General features: G+C 36.3%; 1 protein-coding gene across 2 annotated transcripts in view; it reads right to left on the bottom strand.

The window, feature by feature from the left end:
• LOC150105170 (uncharacterized) overlaps positions 1-2,603 on the bottom strand; it is a 127,401-nt gene extending 124,798 nt beyond the window's left edge. Inside the window, exon 1 of one of the 2 annotated variants that reach the window (XM_090396182.1) lies at positions 2,481-2,603. The gene's annotated coding sequence lies outside the window, so the exon portion shown is untranslated. The remainder of the gene's footprint in view (positions 1-2,480) is intronic. The other variant, XM_090396184.1, reaches the window with a different exon arrangement.
• Between the last annotated feature and the right edge of the window lie 10,532 nt (positions 2,604-13,135).

Genomic DNA, 13,135 nt, shown 5'->3' with positions numbered 1-13,135 from the left:
AAAAATCAAAACTCATTTGAAGGTCAAAAAAAGCTTCTTGGAATTAAAAAAATAAAAATAAATTAAACTGTTTCATGACCACGTGGATGTAAACAAATGCTGATTTGTTTCTACTGAAAAAATAAAAATAAAAATCCTCTACGAACTTCTTTGAAGTGTATTGCGCTTCATAGTGACAAACACTGTTTAACTTTAACTGATAGTAGGGGAACAGTGCAAAAAAAATTTCGTGTAGGAGAGCTATCACGTTACTTTCGTTCTAATTAATGTGTTATCGTTTTAGGAGCCGATACGAGATGCCAATTATGGATGATGTAAAAGTTTAAAAATAATCATTACAGCTTATCGCACTAGGTTATTAGTTACCGAAATGAAGTAAATAAAAAAAATTACTGATTCTAGGCTATATTAGGGTCAAGGACTTATGCAGCTAGACGGCTTTGCTAATTTCTCCAGCATATTGATTTTTTTAGAAGGTTATGCGAACTCCGTTGAAATTCCACAACTGTGACCTTTGATTTCTTAACTAGTGCAAAGTTAACTTCGAGAATAAGATGAAACCTAAGTTTTCGTTTTATTTTCAGGATGCCTTAAAAACAATTACATCTCACGACGTAAATGATAAAAATTGTAATTAATTTTAAGTACTTCATTAATTTGCTTATATATTTTTCCTACTTAATCAGTTTCTTCAGATTATTAAAGCAACAGTATATAAAATAGGGCTGTCCTTTTTTCCCTGTGGAGTCAGTAGTCAATCCTGCGTGCGGATAAGTGAGTGTACGCTGCAATGAAAACGCACGTGCATTCCAAAGTGAAAAGTTCGAAAGAGAACGTTCAACATCCAGGATCGGATGTTGAACGGACAAAGGGATTCCTGTCTTTGATGTTAGGTTGGTTTGGGTGAGGTTTCTCAACTCGAACTTAGATTTTTTTTCTTTTTTTGGGGCTGTTTTATTTTTTTGGTCCTCTTGTTTATCAAGGAATCTGAAGAAGTATTTTTATATATACCGGGTGGCCATAAAATAACTTTTCCTATTTGGAGGTATCTGTAGCTAAAACCAATTAAAACGGAATGAGACCAAATTTTATATTGAGACTTTTGAAGGCAATGGGAGATGATTTCCGCGAAAAAAAAAAAAAAGAGATTTAGTATCAAAAGTCGCCGGTAGGTGAAATTTTGGCGCTGGCGGGGCCGAAAACAAGCGGGTGATTACATTAAAGGCAGATAAAATGGAATAATAGCATTTCGACGGTGTAAGCGACAGCCGTGTCACTCATTCCAGCTGGATATGTGACGCGTTACAATGATAATAATAATAATAATAATTAAACTAAAACAACAACTTGCGAGAGACACAGAAATGAATGTAGTGATTGAACTCACAGGAAATAATGTTTTATTCATCAGAATCAGGGTCCCCAGGACCATATACACGATGTTCATTGTGCTGACCTTTCTTGTGTACAACAAATTGCATCCGGTGTGCGACATGCTCTACAGATGAGCGTAAGGAGTCGGATTGGATGTTCATAACAGCCCGTTTTATGTTCTCTTTCAAGACATGCAAGTTTGGAACGCCACCAACGTACATACACAACGGATTTCAAATACTCCTCCCCACAGCCAAACGTCTCATGGAGTGATGTCCGGAGATCGAGGCGGTCATGCTGTCGGAAAGAACTGACTGATAACCCTCTCATTACTGAAATTACTGAAGCTTTTTAAGTTCCCGAAGGGCTGCTATGGCATTGCACTGTTTAAGGTAAAACAACTTAACAAGTAAAGCATGCTGAGACAAGGTAGGACGTATATTGAGCACAATTCGTCAGTCATTCGAATAACTGCCTGAACGTTCCCAATCCCTTTTTAAGTGGAATTAGTGGCGCTGCTGTCACGTACGCACAGTAAAATTTGCATAATCCTTTATACCTGCGTTTACTGCAAATATTTGACTACTTTTGGCTCCGCCAGCGCCAAAATTTTCCCTATCGCACGTTTGGTACTAAATCTTTTTTTTAGCGGAATTCATCTCCCAATGCCTTCGAAAGTCTCAATATAAAATGTGGTGCCATTCCGTGCATTAGTTTTAGCTACAGATACCTCCAAAGAGGGAAAGTTAATTTATGGCCGCCCTGTATATATATATATAGAAGAAGTAAATATATACAAGAAGTAAATGTGTCATGTCGATAATGTGGCGGGCATGGTTGTCCGAGTGGTTAGCATATCCGCTCTCCAACCAATAGGTTGTAGGCTCGAATCCCGCCGTAGGCATGGATGTTTGTGATTGTCTTTAGGCGGAAGATGAATTTCATCGATCGATGTGAGACCACTGCTCTGCTTATTGAAGGCTTGAAGTGGCTTGAAAAAATTCTATGTTTGGTCTCTAGAACAGGGTTTCCAGACTATGTAAAAAATAAATAAAAATACAAAAAATATAATAATTAATAAAATAAAATAAAAATCCTTAACTCACCCACGGTACTAATGTAGTACTGTCCCACCACAGATGCCAGATCCTCGGCTGGCACAGTGCCAAGAAGAGTTAATTCATACTGAAGGGGAGAAAGGAATAAGCCAATGTACGAGTTCGTTTTCATTAAGGACTTCGCGTGTTGATCAACACGCGAAATCAAATACTTTATACGTAAAATTTTCCAACTGTTGCACAAGCAAAATAGTTACCACTTTAAAAACTAGAATGTTCATAAAACAAAACCTAATTTTCCATCGTATAATAATAAACACTCATCCCACGAAACGCAATGATTACCCTATTATCGGAATGGATTCGCCTTTTTCTGTCATGCGCAGATGTGTCAAGGGGTCTCGTATCTGTGGTGCACAGTATAGGCCTATAGTGATAATAAATTTGTTTTTAACATTCTGATAATGTGGTATCAACAGTAGTAATAATATATGTACTCGTTTGTACCTGAACGGCATTCGTAACAGAACTATTGATAATATTTTGGTAATAAAGTAGTTAAACACACACACACACACACACACACACACACACACACACACACACACACACACTTTCAAGGTCTACCATTAAGCTATAACAGAATCAAGAATGAAAATTAGTACCACAGTGTAGTATACCCATATCAGTAAGTAAATATTAGACATAGCTCTTATAATTTATACAGTCCAGTTCTGAATTTTTGTGGGAACTATCATGACGTTTATGAGAAGCTTACGTTGTTCAGAGTTGACGCCATACTTTGTATTTCTGTTCCTAAATATTTTATCTTGCTAGTGTTTATTTTCCTTTGATTTCTAATTTACAAATTATGGATTCCTTGGCAAATGTCATTGTTGTAGCTTTTTTTTTTCTTTTTCTGTTGATATCTTCATATTTTTTGTTTCTGCTGCTTTATTTAGATTATTTAAATTTTATATGTAGATCAACTTCATTTTCTTCTGGTAAGATTATATCATCGACATATCTACTTATTCTTAATTTTTCCATTTTTAAATTATATTCCACATTTTTCTATTTTGTTTACTTCTATTATTATTTCATCTGTCAGTAAATTAATTAAGTTGGGACTTAATGAATTACCTTGTATGATTCATTTGGTTATTTTAATTTCTTCGTCTGAGCTTGTTTTATTCTAGAACAGTTATCTCTATATGTATTCTTAATGTTTGAAATTTGTTTGGTATTTGTCATATTTTTAATGCGGTCATCAATTGCTTTATTTAATCAATAAAACACGTATAAAGAAGTTTGTTGTATTCTGATGATTTCTCTGTTATTTGCTTTAATATAAATAGTGCATATCGTTTTCCTAAATCCTTGTTGCTTATTAGACAATTCAATCAAATTAGTTATTATTATTATTATAAAGAGAGGCCTCCAGGGACTCAGAGACTCATCGAGGGAGGCCACATACTACACGCACCAGCTATCGTACTTATTCTTGAATTCATTCACAGGCTTGTACACAACATCCACTGGCAATCCATTCCAATCACGTACTACCCTGTGAGAGAAAAATCGAGCCCCCCCCCCACTTCTTGGCGGCCTTCATTCTCAGTTTCCAAGAATGCCCTCTGTCCTTACCCCACCTTCCACAAATTGAAAAATTCCATCAATTGAAATCCTGTATAAATCTTTCAGAAGTTTGTAAGTCTCAATTCTCCTGTTTGCTAGTGTCTGCAGTCTACAAATTCTCGATCTGTCTTCATAATCAGTATTTCATATTTCACATTCCTGATATCATTTTTAACACTCTCCTTTGTACTCTCTCCAATATATCAGAATCACAACGGAAACCAGGTGACCAGACTTGCGCACAATAGCCCAAGTGAGGTCTTATCCAGGCCTTGTAAAGAGGCAAAATGACATCCATATCTTTACATGTGAACGTTCGTTTCAGCATTGCAATTATCTTTGAGTTGTATTTGCAATCTTTGCCACATGGCCTCTAAACTTCAACTTCCTATCTACTCACACTCCAAGATCCCTAGCATCATCGGTTTCTTCTGGCAGAATTCCGCCAATATAATACGACATTGGACAGGTAATCATGCCAAAGGCCGTCCTAGGAATTTTGCGGCCCCGTGCAGTGGCATATTTTGCCGCCCCTTCCTCCTTATTTTTCGTATAGTTTATGCCAATTTTGCCGCCCCCCCAAAAAAACTCGTGGCCTCGTGCAAATGCATGTCATGCACCGTCGGTAGAGCCGACCCTGAAAACGCCAAAGTGAATGACTTTACATTTACTGACATTGAGCTGACACCCATATTCCCCATGCCCACAATTCCACCCTATTCAAATCATTCTACAAGTACTGTATATCAGCAGCATTCCTGATTACCCTTCCTATCTTTGCATTATCAACAAATAGCTGAATATCGCTTGGCAAATCCTTCCCAATATCATTAATGTACAGATTGAATAACATTTTTATTCACAATTATTTTATTACAATTTATTACAATTATTTTTATGCATAAGTTTAATGTAGGTGTAGAGCATATTTATTCCTCTGTATTTCTCCGGATTTGTCCTGTCTTCTTTCTTAAGATTGGTATGATTAAGCCCTTTCGCTTTGGTATTTTTCTTTCTTTAAATACTGTAGAATATCACATAGTTCTTTTGCTAATTGTTTTCCTCTCTAGATTTTAATAATTCGTTTAGTAACTTATATATTTTCTGCGACTGAAATATAAATTGAAATGACTCGCAGAATTACTGAGGGATGCGAAATACCAAATTCATTAAAATGAATTCGTCCACCCGAAATAGCTTTCTTTAAGGAGAATACAATTGCCTCTAACAGACTTCAGCATTTGGCAACGCATCTAAAGATAGAAATTGCATCAAAATGATTGTGGGTCTGCACGCATAAGTGAGTCAGCCTGCCGGAACATATTTTGATTTGAATTTAATTTATTTATTTATTTAATATATGAATCCCTTGCGTGAAAGGCTGTAAACCTATCGTACATTTATTGCTCTAGACCAGCTAAGAGTTAGATAATCTGGGCTAGGAAACGGATTGACTATCTAAAGACATTTGTAAACATCCATGTCTGTTTAGGAATATTTTAGGAGGGAAGGCTCAACGTGGAGATATGAAAGGAGAGAAGGAAAGAATATGATTAAATGTTGTTGTTCATTTGAAATACCATGGCCTATAGAAAAGACAGAAAGAAGAAACATATGACTGAGAAAATTACTATTGAATTACTTCACGCTGCAAATAAGCTAAATGTTGATCTAACCCTAGAAGTTAAAAACTGTCAACGTGTGTGTGCGTGCGTTCGTGCTGTTCGGTTAATGTTACTGCCATAACTTCTGACAGTTTCACACACATATAAAAATGTTGTTTGTCTCTCACTCACACACAAGGATGATTAACCTGCTTTGCTGTTTCAGATTTAGAATGATCCGCATACCAATGCGAGCATATAATTCAGCACACTGCAGCAAAACTGAAAAAGAAACTTTTGCATGCGAAGTCATAAACCAGGAAGGATGTGAATGAGTAATCACACCCGCTCGACTGTGGCGAGTCAGCATTCCGAGTGTTGTTCGATTGATAGTTTTTGTTTAGAGCCACTCCGGAACACAGTAAGACATAATAACTCTGTCGACCAAGAAAGATATATATATATACTGTATATATATGTTATTTTAGAATTAAATGACTGGGAAAGAGAAATGAGAGATAAAAAGCAGATTTTAATCGCACAACTAGTTTCGTCTTTAAAAGACTTATTCAGGTGCAAAAAATAAAAGAAATAACCAACAAGAACCGCAAAGGAATTAACTGTAAACAGCACAAAAAGGTTAGCGTATACATTTCAACGTTAATGCGTTGACATTTGTATATTTGAAAACATTCGCTCTCTGACCACATTGTTGGGCGTGTGCGTGCGCTCAAAATCTGGTGTACGACAATATTGGATAGCAGCACAATGACAGTCTGATAGGTTGTAACTCAGGGTGCTGTTGAGATGTATAGGATTAAGGATGATTTCTTTACATTCAACTATCTTTCTAGTCATCGTAACACCGGGAAATATTAGTAGACTTGTCCCATAGAACTGGCTGGATTATGTCACTTTGATGTTCTTCGATGCGTAACTCAATGGATTTCTCTGTCTGGCCGAAGTATGGTTTATCACAGTTGCACAAAATCTGGTAGACGCCGGGATACTTGAGATTGTTATGTCTAGGTTTAGGTCGGCTCAGTAAGGAGTGGAGTTTCGGTAGAGGTGTGAATAAAGTCCGTATGTTGCATTTCCTAAGAACCTTGGCCAATTTGGGAGAGACGGAGCTGATGTAAGGTAGAGAAAGGTTATCTTTAACACTTGTGGTATCTTCATTATGGCGAGGGAGTGGATTGAACAGGAATTTGTTAATAGTTTTCTTTGAATGGCGATTCGGTTGAAAGGTAGTCCGGAGGAAATTGAGTTCTTTGTTAAGTTTTTCTTCGTCATAAAGAAGGGAGCGAGCCCGATGTCCAAGTGTAGAAATGATTCCAAACTTTTTAAAGGGATAATGGTGAGACTGAGCGTGAAGATATCTGTTCGTGTGGGTAGGTTTTCTTTAAACGAAATCTTTAATTTCTCCGCTGAACGGGTCAGTTTAACATCCAAAAAAAAAGGAAGAGAACTATTTGCTTCAAACTCAGCCGTAAATTTGATGTTTGGATGTTGATTATTCAGATGGTCTAGGAAATTTTGGAGAGATTATTGGCGTGACCCCAAACTAAAAAATGTCATCTAGGTTTTAAAGGGAAGGAGGAGAGAGCTTTCTCTTCAAAATCTTGAAGGTAGATGTTAGCAAGTACTGGTGACAATGGGTTTCCTATTGCTAATTCAGAATTTTGTTTGTAGTTAGTATTTCCATACTTGAAATATCCTGAATGAACACAGTGAGTTAAAAGGGCCAATTTCTTCTTCCTTAATAGTGAGAAGGCTAGAGACAAAATCCACGGAGTTTTTAATAAAAGATGATGACTTATGGAAGAAACATTTTAGAGATTTGGCAAGAAATTTGAAAAGGTTATAGGTTAGAGAATCAATTCCTTCGACAATTGGTGGTAGAGGAATGTTTTCTTTATGGATTTTAGGTAATCTTTATAACCGAGGGATTAACGGATGGAGAGAACGAAGAGATAGACGTATGTTACCGAGGAATTCTGTTGTTGTTCTCAAAAGGTTGTTTGTACGATTATGAAGTTCGCGTGTAGGATCTTTTTCGAGAATCAAGTAAGTGTCAGTTTGTATCAAGTCTAGTGTCTTGTTGTGGTAATACTCAGAGTTGAGCACCACCGCAGCATTGCCTTTATCCGCTGGAAGGATAATGATGTCTTTATTATTTTGTAGTATCTTAATAGATTACTGTTCTGATGGAAGAACAGAGGTAAACTTTTCCCACAAAAGTCTGGAATCATTTCTACACTTCCACATCGGGCTCGCTCCCTTCTTTATGACGAAGAACTTAACAAAGAACTCAATTTCCTCCGGACTACCTTTCAACTGAATCGCCATTCAAAGAAAACTATTAACAAATTCCTGTTTAATCCACTCCCTCGCCATGATGAAGATACCACAAGTGTTAAAGATAACCTTTCTCTACCTTACATCAGCTCCGTCTCTCTCAAACTGGCCAAGTTTCTTAGGAAATACAACACACGGACTTTATTCACACCTCTACCGAAACTCCGCTCCTTACTGAGCCGACCTAAACCTAGACATAAAAATCTCAAGGATCCCGGCGTCTACCAGATTTTGTGCAACTGTGATAAACCATACTTCGGCCAGACAGAGAAATCCATTGAGTTACGCATCGAAGAACATCAAAGGGACATAAGTTACGGGAGAACGCGAGCCAGTGCTCTGTCGAGCCATGTTCTGTTTTCCGCGAATTCTAATGAAGAGAACCACACCCATCCAGTTCTATGGGACAAGTCTACTAATATTTTCCGGTGTTACGATAAACTAGAAAGAAAGATAGTTGAATCTAAAGAAATCATCCTTAATCCTATACATCTCAATAGCAACCTGTGCTGCTATCCAATATTGGGGTACACGAGATTTTGAGCGCACGCACACGCCCAACAATGTGGTTGAAATGTATACGCTAACCTTTTTGTGCTGTTTAGAGTTAATCCTTTTACGGTTCTTGTAGGTTATTTCTTTTATTTTTTGCACCTGAATAAGTCTGTTAAAGACGAAACTAGTTGTGCGATTAAAATCTGCTTTTTATCTCACATCTCGGTTTCCCAGTCATTTAATCCTAAGAAACATGTACTTTAACCGAGTAAATCAGTCTTCTAACACACACACACACACACACACACACACACACACACACACACACACACACACACACACACACACACACACACACACACACACACACACACACACACACACACACACACACACACACACACACACACTACATATTTTGATTCAGCATAATACATTAGTCACATGAATTGATTTCTGCTGAAAAAATGTTTCGATTTGTTGGGCAGTATAATTTTTTCTCGTTCTAGCCTCCTCTCCAGTAATTTTCTCTTGATTCATCTGTATAAGTGTTATTTAGTTTATAGATCCGTTGAATTGACATTAAAAATAAAATGCAGTATATTTATAATAAACTTCATATAATCATTTGCGTGAATATATTTAAATATATAAAAAATACATAAAATAAAAAATATATATTCTATATTAAGTATGTATAGCTTAGTATCTTCTAAAGTATTTAATAATATCTTAAAACACCTTTTTATTTCTTCCATAAATATGTATATAATCTTTCTTGATCGATTTAATTCACAAAGAGCTGCAGGAGTTTGCAGCAGAAACTCAAGCAGACATCATCCTCATAAATGAAACACATCTTCGTCCAAGTGACAAAATCAGAATCAATAGTTATAGCACTTACCTTACAGACAGATGCTTTGCTAGAGGTGGAGGCACTGCCATCTTTGTGAAAAGTAACATAAAACATAATTCAATAGCAGAACCCCAAACAGAACACATGGAAACTACAGGAATAGAAATACATATGGAAAACACAAGCAGCATTACGATATATGCAGCCTACAACCCCCCAAATAAAAAACTCCTTGAATCTGACTTAGAGGTGATACTAAATACAGGCAGAGCAGTGATTATAGCCGGAGATCTTAATGCTAAACACTAAGTCTGGAACAGCAGAAACTCAAATATTAATGGAAGAATACTCAACTCTTACACCACTTCAAGAAATATAACAGTAATAGGACCCACTGAACCCACACATTATGAAGCTACCGGTCGTCCTGATGTACTAGATATAGCTATATTAAAAAACATAGCGCACAGCTATCAGATACAAGCAATCAACAACTTAAGTTCTGATCATAACCCCATCATATTACAACTAGGCACCATACAAGATATAACAGAAAACACTACCACATTTATAAATTGGAAACAACTTCCCTCAGCCTTCCAGGAAAACCTTGGTCCAATACCGCATATAACATCTGCTGAAGATGTAGAAAAAGCAGTGAAGACTCTTGAAAAACAACTGCTGACGGCTATAACGCAGGTAACAAATATAACCAAATTTACACCATCAAATAAACTTCCACAGGATATAAAACGTCTTATCCAAGAGAAAAACAGATTAAGAAGACAATATCAGAGAACAATGGACCCAGCGGATAAACAAGCAGTCAACAGAGCAACAAACCAGGTTCGATATGCCCTAAAGGACCACCGTAACCAACTCTGGAATAACAAAATTCTCCAATTAAACACAGAGGATCAATCAATATGGAAAATGATGAAATCACTCCGTTCAAAGCGTTTTACATTTCCTCCAATCCAAGGTGAATCTAATGTTGTCTACAACGACGAGGAAAAAGCTGAAGCATTTACTGACAGTTTAGAAAAACAATGCAGCCCCAATTATATCAATACAGATATAAATTTCATAAGTAAAATTCACACCCAAGTGCGTAAAATAACTCAAAATGCCTCATTCCAATTCAATAACAAATCCGTGTCACCAACAGAAGTATATGAGATTTTAAGAAAACTAAATAACAAAAAGGCTCCAGGTCCAGATGGAATAACAAATAAGGTACTCAAGTTCCTTCCTCGCAAATGGGTTATGCATCTAGTAGCGATCATTAATGCCATCCTCCGGCTAAATTATTTCCCACAACGATGGAAAATTGCCGACGTTTTCCTAATTCCCAAACCTGGGAAAAATACACAGTTTCCTGAAAATTACAGACCAATCAGCCTTCTTTCATGCATAGGTAAGATAGCCGAACGTACTATTCTTACACGGCTTCAAGAGGCAACAGATATCAACCATATGATTCAAGATGAACAATTCGGCTTTAGGAAATATCACTCCACAACGCTACAAATTTACAGAGTTATCGAACATATAACCCAAGGGTATGAATGGCACCAACACACTGGCGCAGTTTTTCTAGACATCACTCAGGCATTTGATAGAGTATGGCATCATGGACTAATTTTTAAACTACACGAAGTTGGTATTCCATTGCCACTAGTGCTACTTATCAACTCATATCTACACAACAGAAAATTTAAAATAAAACTCAACGGTATCAGATCCACAGAGAGGAGAATCACGGCCGGAGTACCTCAAGGCTCTCTACTATCTCCCCTACTCTTCTCCATATACATGGCAGATCTCCCCAAACTGTCTCCAGCTATCACCGCTCTGTATGCCGACGATACAATCATTATAGCCAGATCCCTCCGTCCACACCTGGCCACAATCAAGCTGCAGAGAGCAGTCAATGAATTGGAGGATTGGTACACCAAGTGGCGTATCGCAATTAATCCAAACAAAAGCTCTGCAGTACTTTTCACCAGACGTAAAGCAGAACCGAATACAAGCATACAAATGTTTGGTAAAATCATCCCTTGGCGGAATTCTACCAAATATCTGGGAATTCATCTTGATAGACGTCTAAACTTCAAGTCCCATATGGATAGTGTTGCCACTAAGGCAACACTATCCATATGTGACTTGATATCGGACTACAAGCCCTCAGATCGTTTCAAACATAAAAAACCGAAATCCTCCATCGCAAGAGAAAGCTGATACAGCCTCAATGCTCACAATGAGCGGGTAAATTACCCACAATAATCTCATCACCCACAATCTAAAATCCAGATGAAGGGATAAAGAGTTAAGGACTCACTCCATCAACCAATTAAGTTCAAGTTCAAGTTCAAGTTAATTCACAAAATCATAATGTTTTATTAAAATTAATTTTTTATATAATATAATATAATATAATATAATATAATATAATATAATATAATATATATATATATATATATATATATATATATATATATATATATATATATATATATATATATATATATATATATATATATATATATATATATATATATATATATATATATATATATATATATATATATATATATATATATATATATATATATATTATGTTAAAGATACCAAGCTATTTTAAACATGGTTTTACTTCATTTCCCAAGTAAGCAAACAGACAAGTAAGTTAAGTTTGTGCCTGCAAGTATTGCAAGTCTAGGTATTCCCACACGTAGTGCAAGTCAAGGCAACTCGTGGTAAAGGTGGCTAAGCTCTGATCACTATTCGTAATAGTTACTCTTAATGCAAAGCACATCTCCTGAAGGAGATGTATGATGCTATCTATTAAAGGCAAGGGGCCACTACCCAGACCGGCTTCGACCTTTATTGAGGTCTCATCAGTGGGAGCCAGGCTAGAAATACCAAGAATAGTGATTAGAGCTTACCACCTTTACCACGAGTTGCCTTGACTTGCACTACGTGTGGAGTCACTTAGAGGCGCAAACTTGACTTGTTTGTCTGTTTGCTTACTTGGGAAATGGAGTAAAACCATGTTTAAAATAGCTTGGCATCTTTAACAGTTATTATACCCAAGGTAAAATACTTTCTACACACACACACACACACACATATATATATATATGAATATAAAAAATATATATATATAAATATAAATATAATATAAATATAAATATAATCTGTGGTTAAGCAGTATATATATATATATTTTTTTTTATTTATTTATTTTTTTTTATTATTATTTTTTTTTATATAATTTTGTGCTAAATTGTTGAGCGTTATTTTATGTGGAGTTTCTGAAAATTATAAGTAACACACATACACATGAAGAATATGAAAAGGGTCTTCTGTATTCACAATCAATCTGTGCTATTGGAGTACTTGCAACAGATGCACCGAGAAAGTGATTTGTGAAGTATTACCAACCGATATTTACTAAACACTAATTAGCATTCATTACCACCGAAGAACCTAGTCTGTGGTCTCAAGTGTTCAAAAACGAAGTCAGTTATAAAAACAGAAGGTCTAGCAACCCTGACTAATTGAGGAAAGAAATCAGTGACCTTTGGTGAGAAGGCATGTGCTTACAAACATCTTTGGCACGTCTATTTTGGGGTCGTTAATCGTTTTTCTACGGCAGTTGGCTGTCTTTACCCCAGCCCGTTCTGTGGACTTCGTGTTTTTTTACACCCCTGCAAATGTCTGGTTACAAAACAATCTTTCTTAGTACT

This window comes from Typopeltis vanoorti, chromosome 7, assembly GCF_054136105.1.
Source record: "Typopeltis vanoorti isolate ZY-2024b chromosome 7, IOZ_Tvanoo_1.0, whole genome shotgun sequence".
NCBI lineage: Eukaryota > Metazoa > Arthropoda > Arachnida > Uropygi > Thelyphonidae > Typopeltis > Typopeltis vanoorti.
The sequence above is the reverse complement of the archived record's forward strand: the minus strand, read 5'-3'. Positions and strand labels throughout refer to the sequence as shown.